At 37.7% G+C, this 18,756-nt stretch overlaps 1 protein-coding gene across 4 annotated transcripts in view; it reads left to right on the plus strand.

Annotated features, from left to right (window-relative positions):
• The window catches only part of UNC13B (unc-13 homolog B), a 315,105-nt gene that overhangs the window by 26,545 nt on the left and 269,804 nt on the right, over nt 1–18,756 (plus strand). The gene's annotated exons all lie outside the window — the stretch shown is intronic.

Below are 18,756 nucleotides of genomic sequence, written 5' to 3' on the forward strand. Positions count from 1 at the left end.
AATATATGTGAAAATACTGGAAAAGTTATAAAGTGCTACACAAATGCGAGGTGGTAGTGTTATTATTTTAATTTTTCTTATAGAACAAGTTTAACATTTCTTTAGAAATGAACAGTAGAGGACATTTTAGTACATTTCCCAGTATTCTTTCATTACTGCCTAGTGGGGTTTATCAGCAGAATTTTAATAAAATTCTAACTCTAGGGTTCTGGGGTCTATCAAACATCCTTCTCCCTGGGGCAAAAGATTATTTTGAACCAAATACTATTAGTTGGGATTTATGTAATGTTTTAAGGTCTACAGAGTTTACATACCCTATCTTATTTGATCCTGACAACAATCCTATGAAGAGGATGCAATTATTTTTTCTATTTTGTTATTGAGGAAAGTGGGCCTCCTAGTAGTTAAGTGACTTGACAATGCTAATACCACAAGCATTGGAGGCAGAATTTGAAACCAGGTTTCTTCTGTTTCCAAGGTTAATGCTTTTTCCACTCTGCGTGCTGCTCTTTAAGGAATTCTCTTTGTGATTGTCCCCTTACAGTCTGTCACAGAAGGGATTCTCAACCTTTCACCTTCAGTCAATCAACAAGTAGTTATTAAGCATCTTTTAGGTGCCAGGTACTGTAATAAGTGCTGGGGATATACTAAGACAAAAGTGGGACAGTCTCAGTCATCAAAGAACTTAAATCTTAGTAGAGGTAGCTAGGTGGTATAGTGAATAGAATGCTGGACTGGGAGACAGGAAGACGTGGGTTCAAATTCTGCCCCAGGTATTTGTTAACTGTGTGACTCTGCACAAGTCATTTAATATCTCTTAGCCTCAGACTGCCTATGAGTAAAGTCAGAATAATGATAGCATCTACCTCACAGGATTGTTGTGAAGATCAAATGGGATAACTTGTGTAAAGCACTTGGTAAACCTTAAGATGCTATATAAATGCTAACTATTGTTAGTTATTGTTATTATTATATGTTCACATATAAATACAAATAAATTTGAGTGGAAGTTAACATTTGGAAGATTCAGGAAAGGCTTCTTGAAGGAGGTGGTGGAACATTGAGCTGAGACTTGAAGGCAGCTAAGGGTTTCAAGAGGTGGAGAAGAGGAAGAACATTCCAGGAGTGAAGAATTTTTTTTTATAATAAAGAGATGTGAGATGGAATATTATGTATAAGAAAAACAAGACTAATCATAACATTTATTCAGTAGAAGGCAAGAGCAGGAATAATAAAAATATAACAGTCTACCTACTCTCCCACCAATGCACAGAATATCTGTGGAGCAGAGGGAGCACAGAAACCTAGCAGAGAGGCATATGAATAGGAAAACCCATGGTTTTTGGGGGGACTTTAGACAGTAAGCGTTGATGTGCTTGGTCTCTTTAGAGCATAGTCTGAATAATTTTTCACCTAATTTGGGGAAAAAAAACTATCTATGCTATCTGTTCTGCTTCTGATCCTCATAGCTGTCCTGCTAGGAGAGTCACTTCTCTGCTACTTTTGGGCAGCTGAAGTAGTGACGTGCTCCTTTAGTACAGAGCCACTCTTGGCAGGATGCTGAGAAAATGTTACACTCTTTCAGTGACAAGTAATTCCCTTAAGACAGAGAACTGCTAAGTTTATTAGATCTGTTTTGGGACTTTGAGGTGTTTTTCCCTTTCAAGTTGTAGATAGTGGTAGAGCTATACAACTCCAGCCAGCTCCTCAAATAGGGGATTCTATTTTCCCCAATCAGCTCTCAGCAAGTCCCTGCATCTGCTCACAGTAAACCAGATGCAAAACCTGTCTATCTACCACACCATCTCTGTATCTTCTTCTCAAACTACAGTATCAGTAAAGGGCAACACAGGCAATCTTTGAGAAGTTTCCCCTTTCTCAGGCTGTAGATGGTGTTAGAAGTCTCTATACAGAGACCAATTCTAACACTTCATAAAGTAATGAAATTCAGATTTCTTCCAATGGGCTTCCAACAGTTCCAGAATTTATCATGCTTCACTCATCTTTCTCAATTGACTCATTCTTTATTCAGTCATTTAGCTCTCAGCAAACAATGACTCTTCCAATCAATAGAGCATGACTGTTTCCGGTCAACTGTTTCAGCTTGCAGTAAATGTTCTGTCCTGTGCCATCTTTGATTCTCTGGCCTCTTCTACTTCTGTCTTTATCTGGTTATTTCTTATTGCTTTCCTATTATCTCCTATTCTTTTTCCTGGTTTCTAGTGACTCATGTCAAGGCTTCCTCTTAAGCAGTGACCTACCTCTAATATATAGTATAAAACTCAAAAATTCTACCTTTTTGTTAAGTGTGCTTCCAACAGTTCTTATATAATCTTCCCATAGCCCCCAAAGTTATTCAATTCATAATTTCTAAATTTTAACCTTCAAAACTCTGAAAGACTCATATGGCTGCCGTGCAGCTGTCATTAACTTAGACAGTGCTCTACTGTCAAGCAGATTCTCCCAGTGCATTTATCTGAGGAGACAGTTCTCTCAGGTTTTTCGCACAGTCTGTGTTTGTCCTCAACATTTTACCTAAGAGGCTATATTTCTTCTTGATCTAATTTTATTAGTTTTTTTTACACAAATGTTCTTTTTCTGCATCTTTCAGTGACTAAAATGTTCAGACACAAAATATATAGTATTTTAGGTTAGCGCCGAATATCCCTCCAGTTATTTAAGTTGTTCTTTATTTCTTTAGTATTTTGTAGTTGTAGTTACAGATCTTAAGTTTGCTTTTGAAGAGATTTGCTATCAAATATTTTATGCATTTTGTAATTATCTTGTACATGACTTTCTATCATTCCATCTTTGATTTTGTTATTAACTATAGATAAATGGTATTTTGAAATTTTTCTTAAATTATGAATGGAATAACCAAATACAAAAACAAACATGGAAAGTAAAACTTTTTAACATGTTACCCTGCCCCTTTAAAGCAAAGTTTGACCAAACTAATTAAAACACAGCAAACAAAAATGCATTTGTTCTGTGTTCTCTTCAGTGTTGGTATTTGTATAGTTGTAGTTAATCATGTATACTGTTCTGGTTTTGCTGATCTCCTTTTCTTACTTTGTTTTACTTTTATATGCGTTTTGCATTTTATAGGTATTTGAAACTGAGGTTCTGAGAGCTTATGACTTGCACAAAGTCACATAGGGAGGGGCAAAACTTGGACTGGGTTCCCAGTCAACTACATCATGGTACTGATTATATAGATAGTTAATATACAGAAACAAAATTAATAGCTGTAGGGGTTGGGGATGGAAGTTAGCATTGTGATTACTAAAAACTTATTAGAGATTCCTGGAGAGTGGAGTAGAAAGATCATAGGATTAAGAGCCAAAGTCCAAGTTTCATTTCTGCCACTAATGAGCTATGTAATCTTAGAGAAGTCAATTAATCTTCTGAGTCTGTTTCCTAATCTGTAAATTTAGGGGATTGGGATTAGATTAAATCAGTGTTTCTCAACTGGCAGTCTGCAACACATTTTTATTGGCGTGCAAAACTTTTACTCTGCAAAAAATTCCTTTTTAAAGCCCGTAAGCTTGCAAATCTGACTTTTCTTGCATCCTTTTCCTACTTGTGGCTTTCTCCTCCATTTTCTTAGGCCTCAACCTGTGAGCCAAGGCAAGCAGTGGCATTGAAGCTGTGGTGGGAAGACCTGTCGTTTATGAAGAAACTAAATATTTTAGTGGCCCACAATATAGTTTAAGTTGTGAAAAACTGGATGAAGATGATTTCTAACGTCCTTTCAAGAAAGCTCTACAAGTCTGTGTTTCCAAGGGAAATCCTAGCCTACTATTAAACTTCTGTTCAAGGCTGGTTATGCTCATGGTGTGGGCAGAGTCAATGCTAGTGATAGTAGGTTTACTGGAAGGCCAATTTAAAAAAAATGATTTTAATAGTATTTTATTTTTTCCCAATTATATGTAAAGACAATTTTTAGCATTCATTTTTGCAAGATTTTGAGTTCCAAATTTTCTCCCTGCCTTTCCTCCCCTCTTCCTAAAATGGTAAGCAGTTTGGTATAGTTATATATGTGCAATTATGTAAAACATATTTCCATATTAGTCACAGTTGTGAAAAAAGAAACAGACCAAAAGGAAAAAAAAACACAAAAAAAGAGAAAAAAGCAAGCTTTGATCTGCAGAGTCCATCAGCTCTTTATCTGGATGTGGATAACATTTTCCATCATGAATCCTTTGTAATTGTCTTGAATATTGTGTTGTTTTAATTTGCATTTCTCTAATCAAAAGTGCTTTTGAAAAAAAGTGCTTTGGAGCACTTCTTCAAATGACTATAGATAGCTTTGATTTCTTTGTCTGAAAACTGCCTGTTCATATCCTTTGACCATTTATCAACTGAGGAATGGCTTCTATTCTTATACCTTTGACTCCATGTATTTGAGAAATGAGGCCTGGAAGGCCAGTTCTTGGTTGTTCTGTGTGATAGTATCAGCTGGATCACGTTGTAACCAGAAAACCTGAATAACCACTTGAGACAGTGAAGAGTATGTCATCTCTAGAACTAAACACTCTTAGCTGTTGGTTTTCTCATGTAACTGGTTCTGCTTTAAGAGAGTATCTATTACAACTGTAAAGCTTAAGGGACAAGGAAGGATAAGGGTGGTGTCAATTAAATAACTGAACTAAACAAACTAAATAACTGGAGTAGATCACAGACTTGGGTTTGGAGCATCATGTGATCTAGGGGCTCAGTTTTCAGGAATAGAATTAGGCTTTTTTGGTAGGGTAGTACAGATGTGGTGGGATTATAGGTGGTCATGTAGTACAATAGTATGTAGATAATTTAGTTGGTTCCCCTGCAATAGTGATCCCCTTAGGATTTTTCACCTCTCCAGGGAGGGGAAGTTGGAAGTTAGCACAGTAGCTAGATTAATTACAACACAAGCAGAGGCCCTCTAGCCTCTGTCCTTGTCCCATGGGAGATAACTAAAGATATGTCCTTCTGAGCTGCGTGGATATCCTTTGGGTGGCAAGATATAGGAGAAGTGGTGAAACTCTGATGTGGGTAAGAGCAAAAGAGATCTAGATTGAGAATTAACAAGCTTTAATTCGTAGGCATTCCTGAATGAGATTGAGTGGGGTGTCACCAGTCTCCCTAAGCTAGGTCATCCTAGATGAGATTGGCTAACCCTTCCTAAGATTTATCCATGAGGGCTACATCAAGACCTTGGCTGAGCATTTGTACAGTGCTATGGTGACATAATCTAGTTACTAACTCTTCTTACCATATCTGAATTAGCTAATTAGAGGCTGTCTTTCGCTGGAGATCAGAGACTACCTTCTAGAATTATCCTAAGAAGACTTCAAATTGGTCCAACAGGACATTGTCACTAAAGTGCTGAGGGACTTAGAGGACTCCTTCATCTGTGAAGCAATTGAGAAAGAACCTTATTTTGAGATAGTCTGAGGATGTGCCTATGGGTCAGAAACTAATGTGAAGCTACAACTCTACCTTTAGGAAGCTAGAGTTCCTCTGCCTTCTTGGAGAACTTCTTGAAGGGGAAGATGAGACAGGATACAGACTGTCATAGACTGAGAACTTTCCTTGAATTGGGATTAGAGAAGTTCCCTACGTGATGTTGAGTAAGAACTCTCTGGCTTTTACTTTTCTCATCTATAAAATGAGGGGTTGGCTTATGTAATCTTGAAGGAGTTCCCATTTAGCTTTAAATCTGTGATCCTAAACAGGGTCTTTCTAACTCTAAAAGGGTCAATTCAGGGTGAGGTTTTTTCCTGTTTACCTGATCTTTCCTCAGAAGGTGTTAATTTCCATTCAAAGGGCCATATATAGTGTGTGTGTGTGTGTGTGTGTGTGTGTGTGTGTGTGTGTGTGTGTGTGTGTGTGTGTGTGTGTATGTATGTGTGTGTATATATGTGTGTGTGTGTGTGTGTGTATATATATATATATATATATATATATATATATATATATATATATATATTTTTTTTTAGCAACTAGGCATGGATGTGATCTCTATGATGGAAAGAGATGGGGATATCATTGTCCAACTGTCTTGCCTGGAGGCAGCCCAGGATTCTAGAACAAATACTCTTGATTAGGCATTACTGTTGTTGCTTCAGGTCCATACGTTTCACTGGAAGCAGCAGAGGGCAGTAATGGCTTGGCTGGGCAGCTGATCATAGGAGCTGTGCCAGGACAGGTAGAGAAGTTCATAGTTGACATACTTAGGTCATATGCCTTTTGGTGATCTGGAGCAACTGTGGCCATGCTCCCTTAAGTTCTTAAAGGGACAATAGTTTATTGGATCCCAGGACCTGACATTTGAGCCAGAAGAAAGGAAGGATGCACAATGAAGAAATAATACAAAAAACTTACATGGAGCTGTATTAACAGTGTCAGGAAAGGTCAGGCTGAGCTGAGATTTGTGGAAAATGCTAAGGATGATTAAAAGGACTTTTGAAAGTATGTTTGGAACAAGAAGAGTAAAGGAAAGCTAGGTACCACTTGGGGAAGATGGTACAGTGTTAACAGATGACAGATAAAAAGTAGTATTCAAATGTTGTTTTGCTTTCACCTTCTCTTTCTTTCTTTCTTTTTTTTTTTCAGCCAGAGAAAAAGTTTATTAGAGATACAGACCAGATTCTTAAGGAATCTGAACATTAGTGACATCTGTGGGGATGAACAGGCATGAGAAAGTCTCAGCCTCACCTTCTCTTTCAAAGAGAATAAATTTCAAACTGAACAGAGGAAAGTTAACATGGGCTTTAGTTCCCTCTTAACCAAGATAAATGAGGAGATATAGTAAGAAAGCACTTAAATATTTTAAGTAAATTTATATCTCTTGGCCCAGATATATTCCAAGGGACTGAACAGTTAAAAAAAACCTTCAGATATGATCACTGAACTATGTTGATAATATTTGAGGAATAATAATTCGTATTTCCAACTTACTCTTCTCATTCATATATGTCTTCTACCAGTTGGACTAGAAGCCTCTAAGTTCTTGTCTAGCTCTATGATTCTATCATACTATTATCCCCATTTTATAGATGAGGAAACCGATGCTTAGAAGGGTTAAAATTGCTTTGCTATAGTCACATGCTAAGTATCTGAGCTAGAAGTCAAATCCAAGTCTCCTGCCTCCAAATCAAGCTCTATGCTCAGTACCCTGAGTATGTATACTCAGTACAGCTGCCACTAATCATGCATAATGCCAGAAGTGATGGTGAAAGGCTAGGGCCAGACAACAAGTTTGTTTATCATTTTTACCCCTTTCCAAAACAGAAACTTTTTTCTACCTCCAGGAAATTCTAGACTGGATTATTATTCTTTTGGCTTGGTTCACTTAAGGAAGCAGTGAGCTCCAGGAGCTGACATTGGTTGCTAAGAACAAGTCATGACTATTGAACCACTTTGTCCTTTTTGATAGTTGCAAGACTGCTAGACTCAATTCAGCAAACAGTTATTAAATGCCTGTGTTCTGAGCACACTGCTAGGTACTTGGGATACCAAGACAGAAACACAATAGTTCCCTGCTTCCAAAGAGCCTACAATTTTACTAGGAGAGGAAAAAACACCATGTAAAACAAATAAATGTAGAACAAAAAAAAAAATAGAGGAGCTAGAGAAACATTGATGACTGGGAGGTATCAGGGAAGGATTCATGGAGGAGGTAAAAATTAGGTTAAGTCCTTTTAAAAAAATTAGTTTTTTTCAATGAACAAAAATCTTTTTTCTTCCCACCTCCCTGCAATGGGAAAAAACCCAAAAGAAAAACAAAACCTTTGTGACAAATATGCATAGTTAAGCAAAACAAACTTCTGTATTAGTCATATTTCCTCACAAAATACTTGTGAATTAAGTCTCTTTTTTTTTTTGGCTAGGCAAAGGGATTAAGTGACTTGCCCTGGGTCACACAGCTGATAAGTGTCAAGTGTCTGAGGTCGGATTTGAACTCAGGTCCTCCTGACTCCAAGGCCAGTGCTGTATCAACTGTGCCACCTAGCTGCCCCTTGTGAGTTAAGTCTTGAGGGAACTTGATGATTCTGAGAAGAGAAGGTGAGGATAGAGAGCCTTCTAGGCATGAAGACCATCCTATGTGAGGGTATAGGATCAGGAGAGGGATATCAGGTTCGGGAAATGGCTAGTGGTCCCTTCTGTTTGACACATTGACTCTGTGAAGGACAGAATATGAAATAACCACAAAATGATAGATGGGAACTAAACTACATAGGGTATCAAGTACCAGGGGAAAGAGGAATTTGTATTTTCTCTTGGAGGGAGTGGAGAGCCCTCAAAGGTTTTTGAGCAAATGAGTGACATAGTGACCTCTCACATGCTATATTTTATGTGAAAAACACCTGGAAAGAAGAGCATGGAATAGTGTGAATAGAGTGTGGGCCTTGCTAAGAAGATGACCTGGGTTTAAGTCTTACCTCTGATACATGCTAGTTGTGTGACTCTAGGCAAGTCATTTAACCTTTCCATGCCCATGGCAACTTTCTATTGATTGTAAATTGTCGAGTAGTTGCTAATAGCTTTGGTAGAAGAAGGTTCCTCGTCAGAGTTGCCTGTACTGGTGAAATCATAGGTCCAGGTCTCTGATTTCAGGAAGGTGAGTGACTGAGTACTCCAGGAAAGGAATTTGTCTATATGCCAGAACTATGGTGATTTACCAAAAACACCGAGGACAAGTTTGTTCTGCACCTTCTTCCTGACCCTCTAAATTCAAGTGCGGCAGCAAGATGTAATGGACGGCATATAAGAGAACGGAATGTACTTCTGGTTGCATCACATGTGTGACCCTGGCTGTGACATCTGACTTCTCATTTCTTCAGGTAGTATTCCCATTTTAAAGAAAATTCCATCACCTAAGTCTGCTTACCCTTTAGTGTGTTTGTGGATGGCACCATCAATTGTTATATCTAATGTCTTCCTCTTTTTATTGTAAGAATAATCTGCTTTGGAGCCATAGGACTATTGATAAACACACTGGGGTTATGATATCTACTCTAGTGTTTGCTCTGCACTAATTTATTTGTTTTTTAAAAATTATTTTTGCTGTTTTTAATGATTTTGTCCTTTTAGAAATTGTGTTTGTTTTTTTTTCTGCTGAGTAAGAGAGACTGGGTGTTTAGAGAACTAGGTCACTGGACACAGTTGTCTGTGCAATGTCAATGTTAATAGGATTACTTCCTCATAATCTCATGAATGTGAATTAAATATTTGATTCTTATCCTCACTGCTTAGCTCAAAGAAGCGGCTAGAAGAAAGACTTGAGAAATGAAGCAGCAAGCCAAGATATGATTTGACATAGCACTTATTTCTTGACTAGCTCCACTTTAACCTGTAGAATCCATTCTCTCTCTTCTCGGTAAAGGAGACATCTTGAAATGCATAGCTTTCATTCCCTTTAGGGGAGTTTAAGGTAGCTCAGCGTATTAAAAACATTCATTTACCCATTTTCTTTTTCCCTAAACTCATCCCTGCTTAAAACTTTCCTATTTCTATTGAGGGTACTACCATTCTTCCAGTTATTCAGTTTTGAAATCTTGAAGTCATCCTTCCCTCTTCAATTTCTCTTATTTCTCATATTCAATCTTTTGGCAAGTCTTATCAATTCTATCTCCCTGCCATCTATCATGTCTATTTGTGTGTATGTGTGTGTGTGTGTGTGTTTGTATAAATATAAATATATATTTTTGTATTTATATACCATATATACATACACAAATACATACATATATCTACATCTGTGTTGTTGTTTAGTATTTAAGTTGTATTCTGCTCTATGTTGACACCACGGACAAAGTCCAGTTTTCTTGATAAAGATACTGAAGTGGTTTGCCATTTCCTTCTCCAATGTGTTTCCATTTTACAAATGAGCAACTGAGGCAAATTGGGTTTTAGTGACATGCCCAGAGTCAAACAAGCTAATAAATGTCTGAGGCTGCATTTAAACTCAGATCTTCCTGACTCTAGGTCCTGTACTCTATCTACTGTACCACCTAGCTGCTCCATCTATATCTATATATAACATTTTTTATAAATGAATAAACTGCACCTGCATCCAGGGCATCCTTGGTAAGGATATTAGATAGGAATAGACATTCTGCAATAGACCACATCTTTACAGTCACACAACTGAGTGAAAGAGAATACAAGGCTCTGTAAGGGAAGAGTGGGGAAGGGGGAATAAAACAAGCATTTATTCAGTACTTACTGTGCCAGGTAGTGTGTTAAGCACTTTACAAATATATCATTTGATCCTCTCAGCAACCCTGAGAAGTGGGTGCTGTTATCTACATTTTACAGCTGAGGAAACTGAGGCAGACAGAGGTTAAGTGACTTGCCTAAGGTCACACAGCTAGTAAGTATCTGAGCTCAGGTCTTCCTGACTGCAGGTGTCGCATGCTATCCACTGTGCCGCCTATCTGCCTCTGTTTTTGCTTTTTGTTGATGATGAACAAAAGCATTTGATTCAGTAATCTCCAAGGCTTTCTGACAAAGTATACTCCATATATATAACTCAAAATTATGTGTGATTTGTTATAAGATATGACAACATAGAAAACCTTGTTTGATGACCCTCTGATCATTGATAGCAAGTGAGGCATAAAACGGGAAATATATGCTTGCCAAAGCTGTTCACCACTGCTGTAGAGAAAATCTAGTGCAGAGTCCAAATCAAAGAGAAATTCCCTCTAGATTATGAGTTCCTCCAGATGCTCTTGTTTGTGAATTACATCATGCTGATTGCATCAAGTCTTGGAATATTGTAGAACGTAATATCCATAATCACTCAAAAGAGTTTGGTATAGCTTCACAGAAGAAAAACCAAGTGGATCAATAATGTCTGTTTTCTAGACTATAATGTTTAGTTGTATAGATGATACAATTCATCCTTCAGTGTATATGTCTAGGACAAACACTTAAGATGTATAATAAATTGCATCCAGAAATGAACATGAGGAAAACATACTGGTTTGCAAAATAAGTGCATAATTCTTTTAATTACTCCAAGCTTATCCTTGAAAGGAAGGCCCATCTTTTTAATGTCAATATTTTGGCAAGTCATGAAATGCTACAGACTCTGAAAAACTGAAGATGAGCATTACCCAAAGAATAATGGAGAGATACATAATGGGCTGGAGCAGGCTGTAGTACAGTATAAATAAATATTCATGCAGAGCAAGTGGTATAATTGATGTTATCAAAGAATGCTATGATCAAAAAAGAAAATGGGCTAGTAATGTAGTAGGAACAAGGGATAATTGATAGACAGTTTGTGTATTCCATTGGCATTCTCATATTGTCAAGACAAACCCCCCCCCAGCAGAATTATGGGAGAATGTGTACAGGAGTCCAATAGGATGGGTAGGCATGGATGAGTTGCAAAATATATCATTGGGAGAAATGCCAGCATTGGTGAGATCATAAATCCATTGATGTAGCAGAGCACTACAATTTGCTATTAATTTTGTCAAATAAAGTTAACTTTTAATGAGTTTGCACTGACTGGTATAGTCATAAATTGGGGAAAGACAACTGGGAAACTTGCCCCAGGATGCCAACATTGAGTGGTAAAACTGCTTCTGCTCCTGTACCCAGCCTCAGCTACTAGAGTCTAGTTTTTAAGGTCCATCTTTCCTTGGATTTGCCTTAGTTTATTGTTTTACCTTTCATTTCCCATCTTCTTCCCTACCTTCTCTAGGGTCATAGGATTGGGGATGGTGGGTCGTAGGCCATGCTGTGAGGAGTACTTTGGACTCTTAGGGATAGGATTTTCTTTTTTTCTGGCATGAACATACTCAACTGGGGTTGACTGTCCTCTGTGCCCCAAACTGTGCTGCTGGGACTGGAGACTCACAAAACAACTTTCCTGGGGAATTTCTGGAGTTGGAGTGTTGTTGGGGCATTTTGATAGAGACAGGATTCTTTCTGCAAACTTTCTGCAACCCTGGTGAACATTCCTTAGTCCAGTCCCACATTGTTTCTCCTGGTGGCTTCCCCAGAGGACACAAAGGTCCTGTGGTTCCTATGGTCCTCTGGTCCCTTTGGCGTCTCATCAGATCTATAAACATTCACTCCCATGTTCCTGCAATGAATTTGCATTGGGTTCTAGAATTCCTAGATGCTCTTTTGCATTCTGATTATCTTTAACTGCAGATAATGTAGGTAAAGGTCCAAAAGTTAGTCTCTTTTGTCTTTGCCTTCCACTCATAACTGGTCAGCACCCATAGGTGGGCTGTGACATCTTTTGCCTCCCTAATATGTCAAGGTCCTTTGACTAGTTCTGTATCTGCCACATCTCTGTTTTAGATAGTTGCAGTAGTGTCACCTATAAGAAATTCTGATCCTCTGTATTACTGTTTGTGTGCATGGATGTCATAGAAAAGATGCCAGTCAGTGCTTAAATTGTGGTCTCATCTAAATTTTACTTTCACTCAGCAGTTCAGATTTTAAGCTATACTTAACTGTGACAAATTTACCCTCCTAAAGGTTCTGAAAGAGTATAAAGATTTCCTTACATAGAAACCATATTTGTTGGGGGGCGGGGGAGGGAAGAAAAATATGGTGATGTGTGTGGCGAATGGATGACAAGAGGATATGCAAGCAGCTACTTTAGATTGGAGTAAAGTGGGGCAGGGAGAGACAGACAGACAGAGAATGTGTGTAGTGCAGAGTAAGGTGAGGAGAAGGAAGAAATTGTGAACAGAGATGCTGAAGTATACCTTTAACTGTTGTAGTACAGCTGTGAATGCTGGTAGATAGCACCTTCTGGAGCCTGGAGCACAGCATGGAGGATGGTTTGTTCCAAGCAGAATTATTTGGGAATATGAATCAATCACTAGCCACACTAGGTTTGGTAAATAGTGGCTGAAGCCACAAACCAAAGGACAATTTTACAAACAGCATAAAGAGTGTTAAACCTTAGGCACATTTGTTACAGCACATCACTTTAGAATATGTGTAGCAATAGGTTGTGTGACCCCATTGCTGTTCCTTTATTAGCAAGAGTGGTAAATAACATCAGTGATACAAGAATTAAAATTCATTGCCTCACATATTCTTTATAAACTTTTAAAAAAGCCATATAAATATAAGCCATTATTATTACTTTAAATAAAAGTACCTGAATGCCATAGACATTCAATTTGAGAAAACACTCGGGAATGAAGGAGAAACTAGTACACCATTGAAAAGTGTTTTCATTGCTTCTTATCTGAAGGTGAAGAAAAATAAAGCCTTAAGTGTTGACTCAATAAATGCCTGTCTTTTGTGTCAGTGATATTCATACCTCAGAGCAAATTGTAGTTAATAAATGAAGCTTTGGTAGTGAAACTATTGGTGGTAAAATAGTTAAGCATTTATTAAATGCTTGCTAAGTGCAGGCTTCTGCACTCAACTCACTGTAGGGAAATACATACAGAATGCGCTATAGCTCCTACCTGTCCTTGAGAAATTTATAATCAGTTTGGAGATGCCAAACAAAGACACATGAGATGACATGAGAGGCATTGCAAAACTACTTATCAAGTACTTGATAATAAAATGCAAATGATCAGGGTCTAGTTGGCATTGATAAGGGAAGCTTGGTGGAGAAAGGAGGCTGTATGTAAGAAGAATAGTAAGGAATATAGAGTAAGGAGAATAGAGGTCTTTTAAAATGTGTTTTGGTAATAACCTTTAATACCATGTTAAACGAATAGGCTTGCACTGAGCTTTGACTGGTCCCACTTCTTCTTCCTCCATACCTTGGGAGAGCATGTCCATGGGTTCTTCCCTTCCCTCTTGGGGCAAAGGCCAATGGGAATCCTGGGCTGAGAATCTACATAGATCTGTGTTTACAAGAAACTAGAGTAAGTTTCCTATTCTGTGCCTCCAAATTCATAATTTCATCCCTAGGTCTTTTCCTCCAGTTTCTAATGAAGAGGTAAACCTCTTTGCCCAAAACCAACTCCACTGCTTGTCTGCTTGATTCTCTGCCCTCTTGTCTCTTCAGAATTGTGTCCCTTTGATCACCCCCTCTTTCTAAGGCAGTTGGTGGGACAGGGGATAGAGTTCTGGGCCTTGAGTCAGGAAGACATGATTTTAAATTGGCCTCAGATACTAACTATGTAACCCTAGGCAAACCACTTGACCTCTGCCTCAGTTTCCTCAACTGTAAAATGGGGATAATAATAGCACCTACCTCCCAGGGTTGTTGTGAGGATCAAATGAGATAATATTTATAAAAACATGTTTAATACAGTGCCTGGCACATAGTAGGTACTACATAAATGTTTAACTTCCTTTAGCTATCAAACTTCATTTGCTACCAAATCTATATCTCTTTTCTTGCTCTAAACACTCTTTGTGGCAAAGGTTCTTAAACTGGGATATATGACTTCTTAAAAATATGTATTTTGGGGACAGCTAGGTGGCAGAATGGATACTTGCCTTCCCCAGTCTTCCATCTCTCCCTATCTATAAGCTCCCTTCCCTGTTGCCTACAAACATGCTTTTATGTTCCATCTCCCAAATTTTCAAAATGAACTTCATTCTACTCTACTGTCCTCTCAAACTATTTTCCTAAATGTCTACCCTTCTGCAGCTAAATTCCCAGAAACAAGCCATCTACATTCATTGTTTCTACAACCTCTCATTCTCATTCACTTCTTAACTTATTTCATCTTACCATTCAGTTGCAACTTCTCTTTTCCCAGTTACTGTTGAACTTTCAGTTGGTAAATCTGATGATGTTTTCTCTCTGCAGCATATGACACTGCTGGTTATCCCCTTCTCCTGGGTCCTCTCTCCTTGCTGAGTTTTCAAGATATTGCTTTCTACTTTCTCTTTCTGCCTATCTGACCTTTCCTTTGATGGATCACTATCTATTGCTTGTCCCCATAGAGTAGATATTCCTTAGAGCTCTTTCTTGGGCCGTCTTGTCATCTCTCCAACTCTCTCTACCTCTTCCTTTTTCTCCCTGTCCCTCCCCTCTCTCCATCTCCCTCCTTTCTCTCCCCCTCCCCACCAAGTGCCCTTCCCCTCCTGTCTTTCTGCATTTTACATAGTCTGACCCTGCCTCCCTGCTAATGCCTAGAAGCCTTCCCACTTCATCTCTGTTTCTTATAATCCTACCTTCATTTAAGGTCCAGCTCATATGCCATCTGATTCCCCTATTTGATGGTGTAACCTTCATCAAATTATAGTGTGTGCATGTGTGTATATATATATATGTGTGTGTAGATATGTATAAACAGATATGTATGTATATGAAAATATACATACATATATCACATGTCTATATATGCGATATATGTAAATATATATAGTATACTTGAAAAGATAAATATATATGTTATATAACACATATAGCAATATAAGTCTTTTAATTAGAATTTGATTCTTATCTTTTAGTGAAAAGATAAAAGTATACATTATTTAATATATTAGTAATATACATATAATATTACATATATATGTGTATATATATATATATTATATACATATATATAATGCTTCAGTTTGTATTTAATCAATGTCACTTCTTTTTCTGGAGGCGGACAGTATGCTTCATCATCAGTCCTTTGGGATTGTCCTGGATCATTGTTTTGCTGAGAATAGTTAAGTCATTCACAGTTCTTCATTGAACAATATTGCTGTTACATTCTCCTGGTTCTGTTCATTTCGCTGTGTATCAGTTCATGTAAGTCTTTCTCGGTTTTTCTGGAGTATCTTGCTCCTCATATTTTATAGCGCAATAATAGTCCATTACAAAGAAAATAGTTACCAAAATACGTATTTTTGAGTTATGGGTTTTTTTGGGGGGAGGGGCTAGGCAATGGGGTTAAGTGACTTGCCCAGGGTCACACAGCTAGTAAGTGTCTGAGGTCGTATTTGAACTCAGGCTCCTCCTGACTCCAGGGCCGATGCTGTATCCATTCTGCAACCTAGCTGTCCCCAAAATACATATTTTTAAGAAGTCATATATCCCAGTTTAAGAACCTTTGCCACAAAGAGTGTTTAGAGCAAGAAAAGAGATATAGATTTGGTAGCAAATGAAGTTTGATAGCTAAAGGAAGACTTTGGGCGGAAGACTTTTTTTTTCAGTCTTATCATAGACTTCTATGTATAGAATATGTCTCAATATCTTCAGCTGCTAATTCCCATGGTCAGAATATACACACGCAACATTTTGTTTACATCCCTGTGCTGGAACAAACAATGGACACCATGTCCTTAGGTGTTTCTCTCCCTGCTAAAATCAAGCTGTGGAAAAGAGAAACACATTCAGATTGAATTTTCATTTCCCTGACTTGTAACAAAATACCTCTCTTGTGTCACCCATCCCTTATCATATTATTCTTTCCATATCAAAATGAAGTAATTCTATAAAAATTCAGATTTAAGAAAGTTCATTACATTACATATTGTTTTATGGGCATGTATTAATTACTTCAAATAACCTTGTTGTATTCCAGCAACAATTCAGTGGATTTAATTTCCCTGGTTTATTTATTCTTCCAAATTACTTTATTGCTCTTATTTTATACCATCTCTCCTGGTCAGTGCTGATTACTTTTTTTGTATATGCATCTGGTTATTAGACCTTCCTATTTGGCTATCCCATTGTCATCTTAACCTAAACACATCTAATGCCAAATTAATGAATCATCTTCACACCTCCCCTACCCCCAAATTTGTCACTTCTTTCAACTTCCCTATTTTTAATCAGTACCACTGTCCCTGATGTTTATGACATCAGAATTGTCTTTGATGAATTCCCCTTTATATTACATATGACATATCATTGCCAAATCAAAATTTTTTCCTTCAAAAGCACACTAAGTGCTTTTATCTATGATATCACAATTCATTTCTTCTTTTCTGTTTCTACTATCACCCTAGTCTAGGCCATCATTGCCGTGCTTGGTTTGTTGTAATGATCTTTTAAGTGGGCTCCTGCTGTCCCTCTTTTCTCTCCCTTATTCAATTAATCTTTGCTAAAATAACAATTTCATCATGTTACTCTCATTTAAAAACAAACAAACCTTCCATGGCTCTTCATCATATACTGTATAGTGTTCAAATATGCCTGACTTTCAAGGCCTTTCATAATCTGGTTTGAACTATATTCTACTTCAATATCTGCTGAGAAATATTCACCATTCCTTCTTTCCCCAGCTGTCTTGCTCATTTATCCATTCATATAAATATGAGGTGGCTAGTACTCATTCAACAAGTATTAGAACTTTATAATCCTGCTATCAAATTGAGTATCTTCAGTATCTACAAAGCAATCTTTTTTTTGCAGTGGAAGGGACAGAATTTCTGAAGTTCTAAATATTTTGAAGAAGGCAAGACAAAAAAATCTAATATAAAACTGGAGGGAAAACAACAGATGAGCAATGAAAAAGATCTGTCAACAACAGAAGAGATGTTACAAGGCAGTGCATGATTAATTGGCATTTGAATTGCATTATGTAGACAGTTATTGCTAAAGTTGTTCAGAGGAAGGGTGGCATCCCTTCAAGCTGATGTTAGGGTAGGGTCGGGGGGAAGGTTTTACAGAAGAGCTGGAGTTGAGCTCTGTCTTGGATTTGTTTATTGGGGAAAATTATAGTCTCTTGGGTCCTCACATGGCTTTGTTTTCAGAAGTCTACTTTGATCTTTAATGCTGAATACATTTATTAGTTGGCTGAAAGCCATTTGAAGCTTGCCAAATTCTCCCTTTTTATGTAGCTGCATAGGTTCCTAATCTAAGCTCTTTGATGGGCTACTATCTTTATATAGCTTAATATAAAACTCCCTTTGATCATGTTTCACCAATTTGCCTTCTAGAAAGGGCTCTTCTTAATTTCTACTGTCATAGCTGTGTAATCCTACTGATTTTCAGTTCATGTCCAGGAGTTTATCCCCAACCCTTCATTTCATAACATTTTTCCTATGCCTGGAATGTGATGCTTTCTGTATACACATTGAAGTTACAGGGCTTTCTGAACTTGGCTGAGTGAATGTAGTTGGTAACTTGAAACATTAATCAAATGTTCACATGTGTTTTGATTAATAAAGTGCACAGGTGTTTCTATTTCTCTATTTTTCTCTACAGGTCATGCAGGCTGTGTGGTTCAGTGCAAAGTTCTGGTGTAAGCAGGTTTGAATTCAAGGGCTGGGTCTACCACTTAATATTCCTGTGACCTTCGGCAAGTCACATTGCCTTATCTCTCAGCCTTTGGTTTGCTCATTTGTAAAATGAGGGGGCTGGACTAGACTTCTGAAATTCCTTCTAAATTGTTAATATATATGTGGTTAGGGCAAGGAATGAAACTGTGTAGCAATTACAGTTTTAGTGAGAAAGGGGCATGGAGCCCTCAAAATTATTCCAAGCTAATTTTTTTTTTAGATTTAATTTATGTAATTGTGGCCACTACTAAGAGAGATTTTATTTATTCCATGCTGGTGAATTACCAGTCCTTTAAATCATGTTAGGTTTATTTAAAGTGTAATCTCTTGGACATCTGTTCCACACTGGGGAGGAATGGGATTAGAGGCTTGGGGGGAAAAGGAAGGTATGAAACAGTCTATATATGGGAAGTACACTAAGGAGTTGTGATATAGTGTGAGTGGAGTTTTCTCTTCTTTACCTGTTCTCTGCTTCCTTCCATTTCTGGCTCCTGTTCATAGAAAAGAATTATTAGAATGAGGAAGAAAGGAGGGATTTGTATGTATACAGGAGGAGGGAATATCTATCTTAATCAGATCATAAATCCATTTAAG

Source organism: Phascolarctos cinereus, unplaced genomic scaffold (assembly GCF_003287225.1).
Source record: "Phascolarctos cinereus isolate Bilbo 61053 unplaced genomic scaffold, phaCin_HiC Scaffold_4;HRSCAF=312, whole genome shotgun sequence".
Lineage (NCBI taxonomy): Eukaryota > Metazoa > Chordata > Mammalia > Diprotodontia > Phascolarctidae > Phascolarctos > Phascolarctos cinereus.